Source organism: Bubalus bubalis, chromosome 9 (genome assembly GCF_019923935.1).
Source record: "Bubalus bubalis isolate 160015118507 breed Murrah chromosome 9, NDDB_SH_1, whole genome shotgun sequence".
In the NCBI taxonomy this organism is placed as follows: Eukaryota; Metazoa; Chordata; class Mammalia; order Artiodactyla; family Bovidae; genus Bubalus; species Bubalus bubalis.
Genome location: NC_059165.1, coordinates 64633360 through 64652423, shown reverse-complemented (window position 1 = coordinate 64652423; position 19064 = coordinate 64633360). Strand labels below are relative to the sequence as shown.

At 40.2% G+C, this 19064-nt stretch overlaps 1 protein-coding gene across 4 annotated transcripts in view; it reads left to right on the top strand.

The window, feature by feature from the left end:
• The window catches only part of PCBD2 (pterin-4 alpha-carbinolamine dehydratase 2), a 43385-nt gene that overhangs the window by 12148 nt on the left and 12173 nt on the right, over positions 1–19064 (top strand). Inside the window, exon 2 of one of the 4 annotated variants that reach the window (XM_025292673.2) lies at positions 4118–4285. The exons of the other annotated variants lie outside the window; for them this stretch is intronic. The gene's annotated coding sequence lies outside the window, so the exon portion shown is untranslated. The remainder of the gene's footprint in view (positions 1–4117; positions 4286–19064) is intronic. 4 annotated transcript variants of the gene reach the window in all.

The window sequence follows — 19064 nt, the reverse complement described above, 5'->3', positions numbered from 1 at the left end:
TTGGTGCCTGATGAAGTGGCTTTCTCAACTAGTCAGCTCTTCTGAGCAGCACGTTCAGTTCAGCACTCAGGTTTCTGTGGCCAGGTGGTGTCCAGTGCTTCTCCGACCTCAGGAGGCACGTGGCCCGCCTGAGCTCACCCTGGCTCTGAGCTCTCCATGTTGTGCTCTTTTCTCTGTAACCTTTATATAACAAAGCAATACACCCTCTCCCCTGTCTCGCAGGTAATTTATTGTTATCATATTGCCCTTCTGATCCAGGCTGGATTGAGCTGTTCTGACTAATTCACTAGACTTAGTCTCTTGAATTTTACAGAAGGACACTGAACCAGACTGAGATCGTGGCCTGGCCGTGGTCACTTAGGGTCGCATCACAGTTACTAGGTGCCAGACTCATCTCTGGTTCCCTTAGCAATGTTTTTAGATCCTACTCTGGTATAGAAAGGTGTTTTGTTTTTATTTTTTTATTTCTTCTGTGTTTTCCTTGTTTTCCAAGGATTGCCTGTTGGATTACTTTTCTGCCTTAAATGGATTTGACAATACTTCCCTGAGAAAGGGACTGTTCACCAGCTAGAACAAACAAAGCTGTACTTGTGTGGGAGCAGCCCAGATATCACTGTTGAGCAATTGGAGGTTATGGAAAATGATTTAAAGGAGACCTTTACATTTATTTGCATAGTTTAATTGTATTGTTAAAATCAGTTTTAACAAAATAGCAAATGCTACTAATGAATCAGTTTGCTCCTGTGCTCTCAGCTGGTAAGGCAGGATTGTGGCCTTCTGCTATATCATTCATCAAACTGGCTTGAACGCCTTGTCCCTGCCACCACAACCCTGGCCATGGACATGCACCATGTGCCCGGAGCAGGCCCAGTCAGGGCTGGACGCCACGTGGTCTCCCCACTGAGAGCCAGAAGGCCTGTCTCCGGCAGGATCAGTGAGTGTAGCGAGATTTCTGGGCTGGCACCCACTGAAAGACTGGCACTGTCTAGGCCCAAGGCCTGGAAGGAGGAAGATGCGGAAGAAATACCTGATTTCGTCCCTGCACAGAAGTGTTGCCAGTTTTGTTGTGGAGGTGGAACATCTGACTTGTATAAGATATGGATAGTTGATCTTTTAAACTGCAGTGCTAACCAGGCACTAAAATATGAAATACTAAGATGCTGAAAGAGGTGTAATCCAGGAAGCCTGCCTGGAGCGGGGGTGGGGGTTTGATAAATCTGAGAGGTTTTATAGAGGGCAGGAGTTATGGGGGAGGGGTCAGCAGGTGGCATAGGTCAGGGACAAGGAGCAAGAGGACACATCTTACTGTGACATGTGGGGGCGGTGAGCTGGGCTGAAGGCTGGCAAGGAGGGTCCTTGTGGCACTCTCTCCCTCTTTGAGCATTGCCTCGGGTTTAACGTCTCTGTAAGCAAACTCTTAGCTTTCTGTCTTTCCTACAAGGAAATTTCCTCGAAGAGACCTGTTTGTTTGTCTCAGCTGGACCACCATTCTCTCAAGCCCCCAGGCCTGAAACTGAAGAGTTGCCTTGGTGATCATCACCAGGGACCGGCCTGACTGTGCTTCCCATCTTGGCGCACCTCCCCTGCGCCTTCATCTCCTGGAGGCCATGGCTTTTTCCTGACGGCTTTTGTCTCTAGGCCCTCTGCCTTCATTGGCTTTCGTGCTGCTTCACTGTAACCAAGTTGGTCTCTGCTCAGAAAATCCCAGTTCCTTCCTGTTAGGTTTTGTAGGACATCATCTCAGAGGATTTCAAAGCCGCCTGCCATCCCTAACCTTACCTCTTGAGTCTGTTAGAGGTTAGAACGGTGAGGTACCTGAGTCATTCTAGTCATGCCCTTCACTGAAGAAGTGGGGAAAGCAGGGATGGGGGAGTAGGAACAGTAGCGTCCATAGTGGAGCTAGAGCTCCCTCCCTGAATGTTTCAGTTCATTTCTTTCCAGATCTAAGCTGTTCTTCCCCTTCCTACACTGCATCTCACCTACGCCTATCCTGTCCCCATCTGACCACATGCTACACATTTTGAGAAAGGTTTTTTTTTTTTTAAACTTATGCAGTCAACACTAATAAACAGTTACTGTGCACTTACTGTAGGCCGGGCACTGTGCTGGACACAGAGGTGCTTTGGTGAGCAGAGCGGGTGTTTCCCCCATTTCCGTGGTGCTTACAGTATAGTAGGGGGGAGAGAGCATAATCAAAGAAAATAGTGCATATAGAATTGCCCATTGTGGAAAAAAAAAAAAAGAATTGCCCATTGTGATAAGTGCCATGAAGGGACATCCTAATAGTTACTGCTTAATGAACACTCAGACTTTGGGCCAGGACCTATGTGGTGAGGACTTCACACGTATTTACTCATTTAATCCTCACAAATCCCTATATTCACAGAGAACATTTGACTCATTTTACAGATAAGGATATGAAAGTTTAAATTAAGGAACTTGCCCAAGGCCCCACAGTGAAGTTGGGGTTTGAGCTAGTCAATCCCTACATCAGTTTGTTAGTGTGGATGCCACCTCTCCTGCAGAAAAGAGAGAGAAAAATGTGGGAGAGAAAAATGGGAAACCCGAATTCAGCTGGAGGAGAGCTGTCAGGGAAGACCTCTTTAAGGAACCAATAAGTTGATGCATTTTCTCTTTCTCTTTATTCCTTTGTCCATTTGGTATTTTATTTGCATGTGTGTATTGCATCCCTAGGAAAAGAATATCAGAATTTTCTTTCCTTTGTTTTTGTTTTGCTTCTTATGATGCCAGCTGAGGTTGTCAGCGTAAGGAAACCAAATGGGCAGTCTGCCATATTTTTAGGTCTTTGAGCTTCACGTCAAATCTAGGACTGATGACTCTACACTTGTTTAACCTGTCTGTGGGGTTAACAACGATTTTCCCAGCTCTGTGATCATCAGTGATTTCAAATTCGCCAGTGTAACCATTCTTCCTTACTACCGTTAGAAACTGGATGATGACTTTGGAGCACAGTCTAGTAAGAACCTGGTGTTTGCATCTCTTTAGCATCATCGATGTTCTTAGAGTGTCAGCCAAGACATTCATGTACATAGGACACGGTGGTTGCACAGAAAGGCGACAGGAAGGGTGAGGGTGCAGTGTAATGGACAGTGGGCAGACTGTGGGGACCTAGAGGGTGAAGTGGATGCAGAATGTGGCAAGAGTCACACGAGGGGAACAGCAAGGAGGCTGTTGCATTCGTCCAGGTGAGACATCTTCGCTTGGTGGACAGAGCAGGAGATGGTGGACTGGGGAGTAATGGAGGGAAGCAGAAAGGTCTGGAGGCTGGAGCTGCTCTCCGTTCTTTACATGAGCAGGAACCAATGATGCCACACACAACTCTTGCAGGGCATAAAAATATCAAGAGAAAACCCAAGTTTGCCTGAGTAGGGAGGAATGGTGATGGGTGGTGAGGAAGAAGAGCAGGGGATTTTAAGAACGACTTTCAGGTTAAGGACCTGAGGAAGTGAGTGGTCAGAAGTGACCTTTACTGAGTTGGGTAAGTGTGGCAAAGGAACAGGATTTGGGTGCGGGGATCAAGGTTTCTGGTTTGGATATTGTTAAGTGTAAGTTGCTATGAGATATCCCTAAATCACCTCCAAGAAGGTAGCTTTATGTCTGGGTTGTAGATAACTGGGGAGACATAGATGTGTATGGAACCAAGCCAATATAATAGATGAGGTCACCCAGGCAGAAACTGCAGTGGGAGAAGAGGCGAGGACTCAGAACTCAATCCATTAAGGGGTTGGATAGAAGAGGAGGTGCTGGCAGATCACTGAGAAAGACTTTATAGTGAAATAGGAAGACAATCAGGCCAGTGTTGTACACAGAATCCAAAGGAAGACGGTGTTTTAAAAGGGAGAGTGGAATCCGCTCTGCCAACACTCCAAGTAAGGTGAGTTCTGAAAGATTATCACAAATGAAGCAGCCTGGAGTCCTCCGTGGCCATCAGAAGGATGTTTCAGATAGGGTGGGGGGTGCAGGCCAGCCTGGAGAGGAAGTGAAGCCCACGTGCCTTATATATGTCTTTGTAGCCACAAATGTTAGTCTCCTGTCTGTTCTTTCTGTTTGTAATTCAGCCCTTGCATGATCATATTTGTTTGTGGTTTTCTTTCAGCCTTGTTTGATATTCAACCTGTGAACATTAGCACTGGAGGGGATGAAGCAAATGAGGCCTAGGGGTGAAACTGACAGAGAACCAGAGGCAGAATTAGGATGTAAGCGCAGCTTAGATCATGTAACAGAGGAATGCGACGACTTAGCTTTGTCTCTGTGCGTCTAACGTGTAAGTACCTTGAGGGCCAAGGCTTGGGGTGCGCTTGTGAACTTCTCCCACAGTGCCCTCCCTGTATCGTCTAGGTATTTTGAATCCATGAAGCCCCTTGATTGGGCTCATATAGGTGACCCTGGTCAGTGCCCTTAGCCTCAGGGGAACATAATGTTTTTTATCTTTTTGTCTCCTACAGGTTATTACCTAAAACTCTCACCAGGGACTTCTCATTCCTTACTCCTAGACATAGATGTTTCTGAACGGTGACCAACTTAATTGGCGCCTAAGTTGCTGTGTATGATGGGATGCTCTTTAGGGCCATGGCGCCCTTCCCAGCAGAACAGCACTGATGTGTGCCTTTGTTCTGCAGGCAGTTTAAAAGTGTTGGAGAAAGAAACAGGCCACTTGTGGCATCTCTAGTAAATCACCTCCAATGAGGAATGGCTGGGGTTGGCACTTACTTGATATTTTGGCTCCACAGTTCAGCCACACACACCCAGACTTTTATAAATCTTGGTGTCCTGAGGGACCATGGCAGGTTCTTCCAAGACTCTACAGATGTCACACTGCTGCAGGCCTTTTACCTGTTATCAATTAGGCACTCATTTCTGTTTCCAGACAGTTCTTTTAATCTCAGATCCCTTTCCTTTTCTATAGCCACTGGTTCAGCCCTCTTGGCCGATTTTCTTTTCTTTTTTTTTTTTTTTAAATCGTAACTTGGTGGTCTTCCAGATAGAAAAGTTTTAAAAATTTGATATATTTTTATTTTATTTTATTTATTTATTTATTTTTGAAACCGCTGAATTACCGCCCCTCCAGCCAATCCCCGCCCAGCACCAAAAATTTGATATATTTTTAATGTAAACATTTTTTGATATAAAAATGTTACTTTAAGGTCATTCTTAATATTGTTAGGTAATTCTAATATTGCATTATTTACCTGAAATGCAGCCAAGTCAGTTTTCTTTCTGACAGTTTGAAGAGTCACAAAGTATTTTACGAACCAGTAAGTGTTTTCTAGGCATTAGTAGCTCATTGTTGGGTGACCTGGGAAATAACGTAGGTGGTTTCATTGAAGCTTCCCAGCAGCCTTGTGAGTTTGGGTATTAGGAAGCCAAGTTTAGGAGTGGTAGGAAGGAAGCTGCTCAGACTCACAGAGGAAACAGCAATGAGCCGTCCTTCCAAGGCCCTGCTTCCTACTTACTCTAAGGCCACAGCTCTTTTCTAACCCAAGTCTGTGTTTTGAAGGATTGTGGAATAATTCAAGATATGGATGCTGTTCTATTTAGGAACATCCTAGACCTTTGAATGAACAACTTAGCTGTTCAGAATTGAGTCTGTTTCTTTGTTGTATTTAAGGAATGGTGTTTGTTTTGGAGGGCTTCAAAGAGGCGATATGTTCTTTGCATATTTTAAAGGAGAGGGTAGGTGGCTACTGATAGGAATTTGACCTGTAAATTGCTACATGGTTCTGCATGCCCTGTCCTGAAAGCATTAGTTGATTGACCAGTTATTTGTCCTAAGTCAATGGTAGATTGGGGGTCAGCTTCTACCTGGAGGAGAAAGTCACGTTCAGATAGAAGGTCTGCAGAGAGCCTCTAAAAACTTAACTTTGTAAATTAGAACTCTGCACAGAGAAGACACACTTCTGCATTGAGAGATGCCAGCTTTCTGACCATTCAGCTGTGGATACAGATGTGTAGAAGAGGGCCATTGTAATTCTAAATGTCTTCATCTATGATTCTGTTATGTAAGCTTGAAAATGAGTCTCTTCCATCTTCTTATTTGTTTAAAACTGTAAGCTTTAAATAGAAGGGTTTAACGTTTATGGATTACTCATATCCCACAGAGATTAACCAGGCCACTCTCTCTTACGGGAATGATAGCACCCTGTTAGGTTTGTGTGGTCTGTTTAGCTTATTAATAAACACATTTTTTTTTTCCTGATTGCATAGTGTGTTTTGTAACTTTGAAAACATAGTAAAGTACCAAGAAAAAAAATGTGTCTTTTGCGCACTTACAAAGCAATATGCGTGAACGCGTATTTTGTGAGTATATATATATGTACGTGGTGGTGGTTTAGTCATTAAGTTGTGGCCGACTCTTACGACCACATGGACTGTAGCCCACCAGGCTCCTCTGTCTATGGGATTCTCCAGGCAAGAATACGGGAGTGGGTTGCCATTTCCTTCTCCAGGGGATCTTTCCCACCCAGGAATTGAACCTGGGTCTCCTGTATTGCAGACAGATTCTTTACCAACTGAGCTACGAGGGAATTTCCTATGTATGTACATATGTTTATATATATATATATATTTTGAGTCATATTGTGGACGCTTTTCTCAGTCACTTTTTTTCTACTTCATACATGGTGAACATTTTTTCCTGTCAGTAAAATATTTTGCTTCATGATTTTTAATGGTGGGGTATATAGAGTATTCCATTGAACGGGAAGGCCCTGTTTAATTTAACCAGTGCCTTTCTATCATAACTAACCTCGTAGCACAGATGAGGCTTGGTGAGCCTACCTTTTCTAAATGCTCCATATATTAATAAATGCTGTCCATTTATCACAAGAGTATCAGGGTGTCATACCAGGTTCTTCTTGCTGATGATACCCAGGATCTTCATGCCCACTGAAATCAGGCATAGATCCATTTATTTGTTAAAGTAAATGGAAGTCATCATCTAGATTGCATTGACCTGTTGAAGCTAAAAAAATCAAGCCCTTCAAGTTACTTGAGAAGGTCAGAAGGAAAATGTTTTGTTATAGGGCTCTATAGCTAACATTCTCACAGCTTAGGGCAATGGGGTAGGGAATATTTTCATAGAAATATTTCTCTTTTAGAGATTTTTTTTTTCAGATAAAGAAGGCTTGTTTAATTCGGGAAGAGTTATTTCATAGGAAATTAAATCTTTGTAAATCCTCTATCACATTTCCACACTTGCCAGTTCTCTGGCAAATGATGGCTTTTGAGTGGTTCAGAAAGGGTTTCTTAAAAGGGAACAATTGTATATTTTATACATATTCTTTTTATTTTTGAATTGAGTATGTAAGAGAAACTTATGTTTTCTCTTTGTATTTGTCTGTAGTGATATTGCTGGTTCTCAGACTTGAAATAGTGATTACTTGTAATGATTTTTTAAAAATTTCACCTGATGAGAATGTTTTCTTGGACGTTATGAATGGCTCCGAAGAACTTTAAAAGCCCAACCAGTGATGTTGGCCAGGCGCTTAGAGATCAGTAGTTGTTACGTCTTGGTTTGGTATGCTTAGTGGTGTCTAATTATGTTGTGTGCTTGGGAACCATGAAAGAATTTTCTTTTCAAGTCTTAGTGCATCATTTTTCCCAACATTGATCAAAGGATGGAATACTAGTATTGTATACGTAGCCAGGGTATTCATAACTGTCTTACATTCTTAATCTTTTGGCTATTTGGTTGAAATATATCTACGCCTCTTAAATATTGAAAGCATAATATCTTTTAACCTACAACTGCAGAGTTAAAATGAATTTTATGTGAAATATTTCGTTGTGGACCACATCTTCAGCTTTTTATATGCCACAGTGGTCTTGTTTTTTTCCCTTCCATTGTCTGATAGTGAGGTCATTTTCAGTCCTCTGAGAAATTCTATTCCCAGCCAGATGCGGCTCATATATTAAAAGTAGCACCTGTGGCTAATATCACAGCAGCTTACCATAAATTTACATGGTAACTAGGATTATATCTGTCAAGACTGTTAAAAAACATCTAGATTTAATTTGATTTCCAGTATTGTAGAAGCTATCCAACATTTTGCTTCATAACTATATTTTAAAAGTTAAAAATCACTCCATTGTTAAGTTTTATAGCACTCCTAGTGCCCATTAAGTTGATTTGTTCAATGGAGGTCAGAGTAAAGCAACTTGGCTACATTAAGATCGGAAACCAACCCATTTGTGACAAATTTAGTCCTTTCGTGTGAATCTTCTCAGCGTCTCTGTGCTGATTGGATTCAGGTGTAGCTTATGTCAGTAGCATTTAACCTCAAAAGAATGAGCAATGTGATTGGCTTGTTGTAAATTATGGAGTATTTTGCCTTTGCTTGTTTAAATGTAACTGTTGACTCTGCTGCCCGTGCAGACTCTGCTCCACTGCATCTGCCTCTAAACGAGTAGTTTGGTTTTAAAGACATCTTGGAAAATTGCGGTACATGCCCTCGCTTCTTTCCCTTCTTTATGTGACCCTTCCTAAACTGTTTTATTCCCCATTATCCTTTGAGTCATCTCCCACATGTTATGATTTGCACACCTGCAGTTATAAAATTATTTTGGGGTGTCATTATATCATGTTGTTCACCAACTTTCCAGCATTTATGAATACAATAATGATTCACTGTAAATCAAAATAATTTACAGGTTACAGAGAATCTGCTCCTACGAATAAGAATTGAATGATGAATTTCTTTAGTGTCCTCCCATTTGAACATGGGTCCTTAAAAAGAAACCCGTAACAACATATTTCTTTGTGTTTGTGAATTAAAGTGTAAGTTCAGCCTTCTGAACATTTGTTTTTAAGACACGTAAACAAACATAAGCCAATTAAGAAATAAGCAACATCTCTTTTGGAATCAATAGTTGTAATTGCCTTAGTACTAATCTTGCTCCTGAGTGAGAGAATCCTAAGCATGGATTGCAGGTGCGGTGAATGCACCTGGGCACAGGGGTCCCTGTCCCCGAGTGGGCGTGCCCCCGAGTGGGCGTGTCCATTTTATTTATTTATTTATTTTTAATTTTATTTTTAAACTTTACATAATTGTATTAGTTTTGCCAAATATCAAAATGAATCTGCCACAGGTATACATGTGAAAGTTGAAACTCAGTGCAGGGGCAGTTTCTGCTCTGTTGGTAACCTTTCTGGAGGGAAGTCCATGAGCTTCTTTGAGCCTGAGCCTCACCAAGGAAGTGGCCAAGAATTACTGTGCTGGAAAGGTTGTGGTGATGGAAAAAATGATTAGGAGTGAAGATAAAATTATATATATTTAGTGTGTTACCAGGTGTAGTCAATCACATAACAGTATAAGAAAATACCTTAATGACCAATTCGGAAATATTTTTTTATGTGTGAATTACACATCTCTTTTTTAAGTTTTGTACTTGGGATAAATTTAGCTCCTATGGTGACTTAGGTGCTCTACTTATGAATGTGGATTGCTGTTGTGTCTGTGGAGAGGAGGGGTAAAAGGGTAAGATGACTATGTCCAGCACCGCTCACTCACACAGCCTCTCTCGATTGCTTCCTCCCTACCTCCTTTACTTCCTGCCAGGTCTTTATGGTTGACTATCTGCCCTCTTCCACCACACTGTAAGGTCCTTGAAGGGCTAGAGTCTAAGAAGGTGGTTGGTAAATGTGCACAGTCCATACTTTCAGAAGCAGAGTATTAGGGAGATTCTGAATCTTCTAAATATGTTGAAGGTTTTGTTTTCAGATCCAGTATGGAAAGCAGAAACATAATTTGGTAACTTGTTTTGCTGACCATGTTCTCAGCCTTCCATTGCAGTTAGTAGCACATGTATGATTTTGTTTCTAAAGGTGTCTGTGGACATTCTCAAGGGGATAGGAATCATGAGATTGCTGGTCATGAGGCTACCCTTGCCATGTAGCCATCTTCAAGATTTCTGTATTTAGTCTGCAGAGGGCCCAGGAGCTGCATCTGTCCAGTGGCCAGAGATGTAGCTTTAGAAGGCTGATTTTGAGAATAGAAATAAAACTTATTGTAGAAGACCTACTTGTTTTCATTGAGAAGTGTTGTTTCTCCTCAACTCAGAAATGAATTAAATCCTAAAATAATCAAGGAAGTGCACAGTGTCGACTTTTCTCACTCATGAATGCCATATTACCTTTAAGTGGTTTATATATGAGAGAAATGGCCAATTTAAAGCCAAATGAACCAATTTTATAGCATTAAATATATATAAAGTACTTTCATATGCATTGGTTTATAAGGCAATATTTAGCTTGGTTCTTTCATAAGTAACAGCTCATTGGAAAATGAAAACTGTTATTAACTGCTTTTTTATTCAGAATTTTTTTAAGCCATGCAAAATAGTATCATGTAATTGGTTTTTCAGATTATAATATGTGAGTAATTATCCATTTCTTATAATGAAATCCTCATTTGGCAAATTTTGGCTTTTATAATACAGTTGCTATTGGTGAACAGATATGTTCATTTTACATGAAAAAAGTTTTCATTCATCAAACATTTAAAAAATGCATGTAACTTTTCCTTCACTAAATTATTAAAAATAAGTTTCATTTCACAAACAAGGACTTTGTTATAATGAGACCATGCTATAAATCTAATTTTGTAATATTCTGAGTCTGTAATTAAGAGTGAGTTCTGCTGGTAAATGTTGGGAAGAGGCAAAGAAGAAAGTTATAATACATTGCCTATTTACAAATTAACCATTACCTGCCAAAAGCACATCAGACCCACATAGCGGACATCCGCTAATCCAGTGGTTAGCCGTTCCGGGCTCTAATGCACACTGTTTTACACGTTAACGGTTTTGAAGTTCCAGGCCAAAGCTGACCTTTCACATGTGCTCCGTTCACAGTAGGGATCTCCACTCGCTGCTTCCTGTCAGGGTGGATTATGGTGACACAGCGCAGGGCTCACTTTGGCTGCAATTAAGGTTTTGATCAGAATTATTTCGTTCACAAACAATCACATTTGTTAAAATGTTACATCTGCCCTGAAAACCACTGGCAGCCTCTCAGTTTATCAGTGTGATGCGAATGTAATTCTTCATTTGTTTTTCATAAAATGGCAAGCCATCTTATGTTTTTTTTTTTCCCTTTTGCTGGTTTCTGCCTTTCATTTCATTGGGTTTGGAAGGAAACTGTGTCTTGAAATTAGTATGAATGTGCTCGTAGACTTTGGGAATTTGAACGGTTTTGGTGCAGAACAAAATTATCCAGTTGAGCCAAGACTCAAATATTATTTCCAAAGATTGTTAGTGGTGGTTCTCTTGCTCACATGAGGAAACGTTTTAGCTCTGTGAGTGTAGGGTTCGAGGTTTTGATTCTGGTCTGCAGTTCCTGGAGTGCTCGTGCCTATGATGTCGCTGCCTTTTAGTGCTGATCACCATGAATGCTTCGAGGTCCATCACTACTGCCGTAGATGCTGGGTGCCAGAGTGAAATCAGAGGTGGCTGTCAGCCTTGCCTCTCATGGTTCTTTGACTAGCTTTCAAAAGTCATTTTCTCACTAAGAAATGGCAATAGAGAGATACAGAAGTAGGTTTTTCCCTGAACTGACCATTTTATGTATAGTAGGGTGTGGGTATCAGTGGGATTTTTGAGTTCTATGGCTGATTTTCACTCTTTTTCGAGTGTTTGTCACCCTCTTGTGAACCTCCCACTTTGGAGGAGACTGTTTGCATGGTAGTTTTGTGTGTTGGGTGGGGTACTTTGGGAGCACATTGGATTAGAATTTGACTTAGATTGGAAATTAACCTTTGACTCATTTCTGTGTGAGGGGAGAGGCAGAAAAGTGGTGCTGAGTGGAAGTACTGTGGGGCAAAGGGGGAAGGAATAGGGTTAGGAGGCTGTGAACTCAAGGATATTTAAATGCTGTCTGAAATTCAAACATTTTGTTTGGAAGTTTTAATTACTTTAATATATATACACACATACACACACACATATGTATATTTAGAGTGCTTTTAAAGGAACTTATTACCAACTTTTAAAAATTGCAAAACCCAAACTATTCCCCATTTGTTTTGATGTAAACAAAGTCATTTCTTACTAACTCATAAAGTTACAAGTGGCAAAACAAAGGTGTTGCAACAAAAAGAAAAAAAAATCTCTTTATTTAGCTTTAATTTTTAAAATTTTAAAAATAGAGCCTACCTATACTTACAATAATTTGACTTTTATTTTCTCTCTTGTCAGATTTGTGAGCAGATTTTTCTTAAATTCATTATGATGTTTTTAGTCTTTTAAAAAACTTATTTGGAATATACCTGATCATATTTAATGCTTAAAGGAAATATATTGGAAGAAAATACTCAATAGTATTGAATTTTGAGAAAAAACACCAACCTTGAACCTTCTAAAAAAGGCATGTGTGTGTCTTTTCATTGTCATTAATCAGTATGGCCCTGCTTTCTTAGAAACTGGTACACAATAAGAAGGTGGCCAGATGATTTTCTTATATTCAGGTTTTGGTTTTTGTTTCTTTTTCTTCTTTTTGGAGATTCTGAAATTTTTAGAACCTTATATCCATAACCTGTTAATGCCTAAATGTGTGAGGGTCATCTTCTGGGTCATAGGAACCTTTATCATTTTTGAAAGGAGTTTTACCCACATCTGAGGCAGTCAGGAGAAAGTGATGCAGAGTGCCTCAGTCTGCCAAAACACAGCGACTACTTAAATCCTGTGCTGCATCTACCATGTGTCAGTACAACCTCTAGGCCTAAAACTTTCAGTGCATCTAAGGAAGGAAACAGAAACTCATAAGAAAAACAAACACACAAGAAGGTTCAAAATTGTCTGTGAAAGGCTGAGACAGGTATTTGTGACTTGGTGTCTGCTCTCACAATGTATGAAACTGAAAGATAAATTGAACACTTAACTACCTTAAAGTTTTACTGGAGCTTATAAAATCACTTCTGCCTTCCCAAATAGGTCATTTATGCCAGACAGAGAACTCTAGGTTCTTTCCTGACTACCGTGAAGAAACAAACTGTCACTTCCTAAACAATATGGTTGCTGGCCTAGGAAAACCCCAGTCTGTGCAATGAGAAGAATCTTTTCTATGTTTTGTTAATCATGAGGGAACACAGCACTTAGCTCCTTATGCTGGTTGTCAAGTCACAAAGTGGGAGGAGCCCTGCCGCCCTGGTCCACCCTCTTCCTCCTGCAAGAGGACTCCAAGGCTGAGCGGGAGGGGGAGTGTACATTTTCCTTTCTGGGTCTTTCTGTATCACAGGACTTTTCAGGCACTTTCCTATAACATACTGTGTGAGTCCAGATAAGATTTAAAGTTAAAGTAGCACACCTTTTTTTGGTAAAGAAAATGAATTCAGGCTAAAAATTGTAAGGCATGCTTTTCCACGCCTTGGGGTTTCAGGCTCTGGCAACTCTGACCCTGTTAGTCTCATGGAGGATGGCTGTTGGCGTTGCTCATTTCTCTCAGAACCACCCCCAGTTTATTTTTGGTCTCATGCCCACCCCCCATATTTACAGATGAGCGTATTTTTTTTTTGTTTTACTGTATCTCTGGATTTGCAACTGGCCAGAATTCTCAAGATTTCCATGAAGAATACAGTAAGACTACCAGGGTAGGCATGGCCCCAGGTTCTCACTGGGTGCCTGGAGAAGATTAGGCAAACCAAGAGGGTAATGGAGACTTTAACTTCATTATGAAACTCTACCAGTATTATAATTTTGCAAACTTAAGATGCAGATCATTTCAGAGCAGTACTCTGTTTTCTGAGCACTAAAAACAAAAACATAGAGAGCTCTTTTGTATCCTGACTCCTGGGCCTTCTCTCTACCCCTCAATGAGTCCTCTCCTGGGCAGATTGGGAGCTGTGTGAAAGTTGGGTAGTGGGAATATTCCTGGTGGCCCAGTGGTTTGTGCTCTCACTGCCAAGGGGCTTTGGAAAACTAAGATCTCACAAGTCGTACGGTGTGGCCAAAAAAAAAAAGAAGGTTGAGTGGTGTGCCCACAGTCACATGCGTGGCTGGGAGAAGTATTTGAGGGTAAGACCTCAGGTCCCAGAGAAGTCTGCTCTGGGGTTGATCCTTCCACAGGGCACACTGCCTGCGTGTGGGAGGATCTGATGGCAGTGCCCCTGACGTTTTCAGTTCGATGGGTGGAGTGTCAGTTCTAACACGTGCGATTGTCACGGTTTTAACACTGCAGATGGTGAATACCTGAACTAATCAGCAGCTTTAACAAATACTCAGCTAAAGAAAAATCAGTTATACAAGCTGATGTTTTCACTGGACTTTGGGGCAAAACGGGGTTTAAAAAAAAGACTTCTCATTTGTTGCATAAACCTCCAATTATACAGTTCCTCAATTTTGCCTCCTCTGAAACTTCACAATGTGTATTGGTAAAGCATTCAAAGAATCTTTTTAATATCTTGTAATAACCTATAGTGGAAAAGAATCAGGAAAAGAATATGTATGGACACACACACACATATATATATGCACAACTGAATCACTTTGCTGTACAACTGAAACAAATTTACTTCAATAAAAAACGGAATATGTTCAGAAGGCTTTGGTTAGAAAGATATATTTGTATACGTGTCTCTGTTTGATTGAACCATTTACATGAAATAGTTTTTATAAGAGAAAATTATCCATTCTGTGTGGAATTATCCATTCTATACAGCTTCTAAAAATAAGAAGACCATGGAGCCACATGGGAAATGAGTAGGATGTTTGAATGTTATAAGATGGTTCAGGATCCACAATAAAAGAATACTATCATGACGGTTGTGGGGAAAAGGGCACAAGGAAAAAAATGAAAACAAAATATATAGTAATTTCTTCTTTTTCTTAACCTTCTATAATACTTTATTTTTCTCTAATAATTAAGTTTTTAGAATAAAAATTACAGGAAACTTGGTTTTGCTATAATTAGCTTTTAGGTAAAAGCGAGAAATGGAATATAATCTGACGCTAGAGTTGGGTCCTCAACACACACAGAGTGTTCGGAGTTGGGCACCCTAGTGCTCAAGGCCCAGCCTCACTGTGTGTTAGGTGGCTGCCTCGTCTTGGGGCCTCAGTTCTCTTCTCTGTGAAATAGGAAGGGTCAGTCTGTTTGTGGAATTGTGTAAATGTCTGGCCTGGAGTGGTGGTTTTTTTAAGTGCCCTTTGGGTTTTTCCCTTTCCTTCTTTATCCAGATTGGAACAGTGAGAATCAGTGGTATCTCAGCCCCTGAGATACACTGGGATTCCTAGACAGTGAGAAGTAATTATGTTCAGAGGGTGCTGCTTAATCAGAAAGGAGTATATTCAGATATATTCAAGTAATTGATAAAGCAATTTATGGTTAATACTGAAATAATCAGAAAGTAATCAGAGATAAACTGTTCCTTGTGTCTATTAAGTGCTGCAGCTATTATTATTATTTTAAAATTTATTTTTTGGTTGTATAATTGTTTATAGTGTTGTGTCTATTTTTCCTGTACAGCACAGTGACTCAGTTATACATATATATGCTTTCTTTTTCATAAATATTCCATTATAGTTTGTCACAGGATATTGAATGTAGTTCCCTAGGCTGTACAGTCAGACCTTGTTGTTTATCCATTCTCCATGTAATAGTTTGCATAATCCCAAACTCCCAATCCATCCCTCCCTACCCTCTTCCTCCTTGGCAAGCACAGGTCTGTTCTCTATGACTGTGACTCTTTCTGTTCTGTAGATAAGTTCTTATTTTATTTTTTTCATGGAAAAACTTTATTTTAAATATGGCAGCATTTGTGTCATATTTTAGATTTCACATTTAAGTAATATTATATTTATTTTTCTCTTTCTTCACTTAGTATGATAATCTCTAGGTCTGTCCATACTGCTGCAAATGGCATTATTTAATTCTTTTTTATGGCTGAGTAGTATTCCATCGCATGCTGCTGATATTGTAATTAGCTAATATTCTTTTTTGTTGAACTTCACTTTGTGTGTGAGGGCACTGTGCTGTGTGATTGGTACACATCATCTCCCTGTATCCAGATGGGGGAATCTCAGCCTAGGCAGGACGTGTAGCTTGCTCAAGGTCTGGGTCTAGAACACAGGTTCTGAATTCTTGGATTGATATTCTTTCCATCTCATTGTATGCTTCTGTTACAGTAGATGTGTTTTTAAAATGTTCATTTCCTCTGCAAAACAATTTTAAAATGTAAATAAGTTAACCACACTTTATCTGTTTCTGTATTGATGGACATTTGTTTTTTCTGATGTTCATTACTACAGTGAGTGTTGTTAACAGGCATCCTTTTATTTCCTTGTGGACAGGTGTGAGAGTGTCCTTAAGGTATAGATCTAAAAATGAAATTGCTGGGACAACCTTCTGGTATACAGATTAATAAAAAATTAAGGTTCAGGATTGTGTGAAGGACAGGACTTGGAGACATTCACATGTAAGCCCAGTGGCAAGGCTGTTTGTCATTAAAGAACCCCACCCATACATGAAGCCAGTGAAATCTGTGGTGACCTAAGCCCTTAAGACCTCAGAGCAGTAGGAGCTGATTTTGAAGTGGCTCTGGAAATCTGGGGAAGGTGTGCGTAAGGTGCCAAGATAGAGCACAAGTGGGGCCTCAGTCCACGTACTGAGTACTTTAGGGCGGAAAAGATCCACTTTTAACCGAAATGCACTGTTGAGAGCGCTAATTGGAATGTCATCCATGATACGGCAGATTTGTAACTTGCTACCTTACATGTTTATAAATGTGCAAAGGTTAGGTTTAAACTCGTTATTTTATAAATGTCTATTGCCTGAAAAATGATATTCCAAAAAGATATATTCCCTTTAATTTCTCAAATCAAAAAGCTCCAGATTGTGATAAAAATGTAACTACTTGCTGTCTCCTTTCCTCTACAGATATGTGTGGGTGAGACTGAAAAATGGCGCTAGTCAGGTCGGTTAGCTTCTGCACATTCGGGAACGGGTGGACTTGAACTAGGATGTAGTGTGGACTTCAGTGGAGCTGGGATTGGGATGCAGATGCTGAGTATCTGCTAGTGCTGTCTTACCCAGCTGTGTTTAAGTAATCTCATTGCTTTCAGTGGAAGAATCCTATTTTACTCTGGTCTTCATGGGCAAAGATAATTATATATATTTGCCTGGGTAAGCAAATCGATCAACTTGTAATAAAGTGTATCAGACCATTTCTTTGGCAGGACCAACCAGAACAGTTTGTGAAGCAGAGCTGTTTCCAATGGAGCATGGAAAGCTTTGAAAATTCTCAGTAATAGCAGAAAGCAATATTTGAAACCACCCTTAAACAATTGTTTGTTTTCCTCTTTCCTAACCAAGTTTATAAAAATTTGGTCAGACAGGCGTTTTGTTTTGATTTAAAATATTTTCAGTGAATTGTTATCTGCCGAATGCACATGTGCTCCTGCACTTTTTCTTTCATGACTGAAATTTAAACCCTTCCCTGAAATCCCCCTGAAAACCTCACTCTGCCCAGTAAGGTTTGCGTATGGGAGGAGGGTGAAGGGATTGGGACCCTGGAGAAAGCTTGCTATTTGAAATCTGCCTATGCAGTTGTGTACTAGAAATGGCTGTGGTTCGTGCCATAAGGGCTCTTTGTCTTTCTCCTCTACCAAGATTCCTCACCCCCGAAAGACGTTGGTCAATGCGGGCATTTCACTTTGGTTAATCAGATCATGAGTGCCTGTGAGCATGGCAAGAGGCACGATTGAAGCATTTATAAAATGTTGGCTCATAGTAAGCCACATAATTTGTTTTAAAGAATTACCTCTTCAGTGACATTATATATATTGGAAAAAAAAAAAAATCCCAAAGATTGTGGTTTTATAACACCACACCTGGTCCACATTGTACTGGATGAATCCATATTTGCTTCGCTGTAAATGATTTTGAGGGTGGAATTCTTGGATTGTTTTGTGTCTTGTAAGCCCTTGACATTGTACTGGTACCTGTGTGCACACAAACCTCCTGACATGGGAAAGGCCAGCTCAGCCTTCCACTGAAATGCAGGTTGGCTGCATTTATTCTGCATGTTCTTAGAATGAGGAAATGATATGACAATAAACAGAAATGCCCTTGCTGAAGAGAGAAGGGAAGCTGGTGTTTATCTGGTCAGGTGGTTTAGATTAGCCATGATGCGGCTCTGTATTATGTTACTTTAAATCATTGTGTCCCAACAGGACATAAATTATGAAGATTGTTACAGTATGTTTCATCCTATGTAAGATCAACAAATTGGAATAATTTTTTTATAGGAAAATCACAGTGCTTTTTGGCAAGGCTATTGAAGCCTTTAATTGACTTGAGTATTTCTCAAATATTATTGCCTAATATATAAAGTATGATTTGCATAAGGTATGAAATAATAAACTTTTAAAAACAAAAGGGAAGAAATTCTCTTTAGCAGTTGCAATCAAATGGCCAAGTGCTCTCACTCCATCGGGATCCGTGTGCTTTCTTTGTCCTCGTGTCCTAAAGCCAGTTTGTGGTCCTTTCCTCTGATGCGATTGTGAGTGGGATCGTGAGCACAGGTCTTGGTGCAGAGATGAAGCTTTGCTGTGTGCTGCCTGCCTGCCAGCCTTCACCTGCACAGAGAAGGCAACTGCTCTGGGGTGGAACTGTATGGGAGCCTGCTCTAAGGTGGAGAAAAACTTTCCCATTTACATATGTCCAGGAAAACAAACCTTTTTTTTCTTTTTTCCTTTCAGGACTTTGTGGATTAGTTCAAAAAAAAGGGGGGGGGCAAAAAACAACCCAAACCCCAAAACTGTACTTGATCAACAACTAAAGTTAAGGTAATTTATGTAAGAATATTACAAAAAGAATTGATTTAAGTAAGCATTTATTCTTTTAAATAATTCTTCTCTTCATTACTGGTTTTCTGAGTTAGTTGCCTTATTTGTGAATTTTAAACAAGACGGTTTTTCATTTGTATTCGGGATGCATCTAAATTTATTTGGCTACACAGGACAAATTTTCTAGATTAAAAAAAAAATGGCATGACATTACTTGGTGTGGGATTTAAGCAAATTGGAGCTTTTTCAGAGTCCCACAGTAGCACATT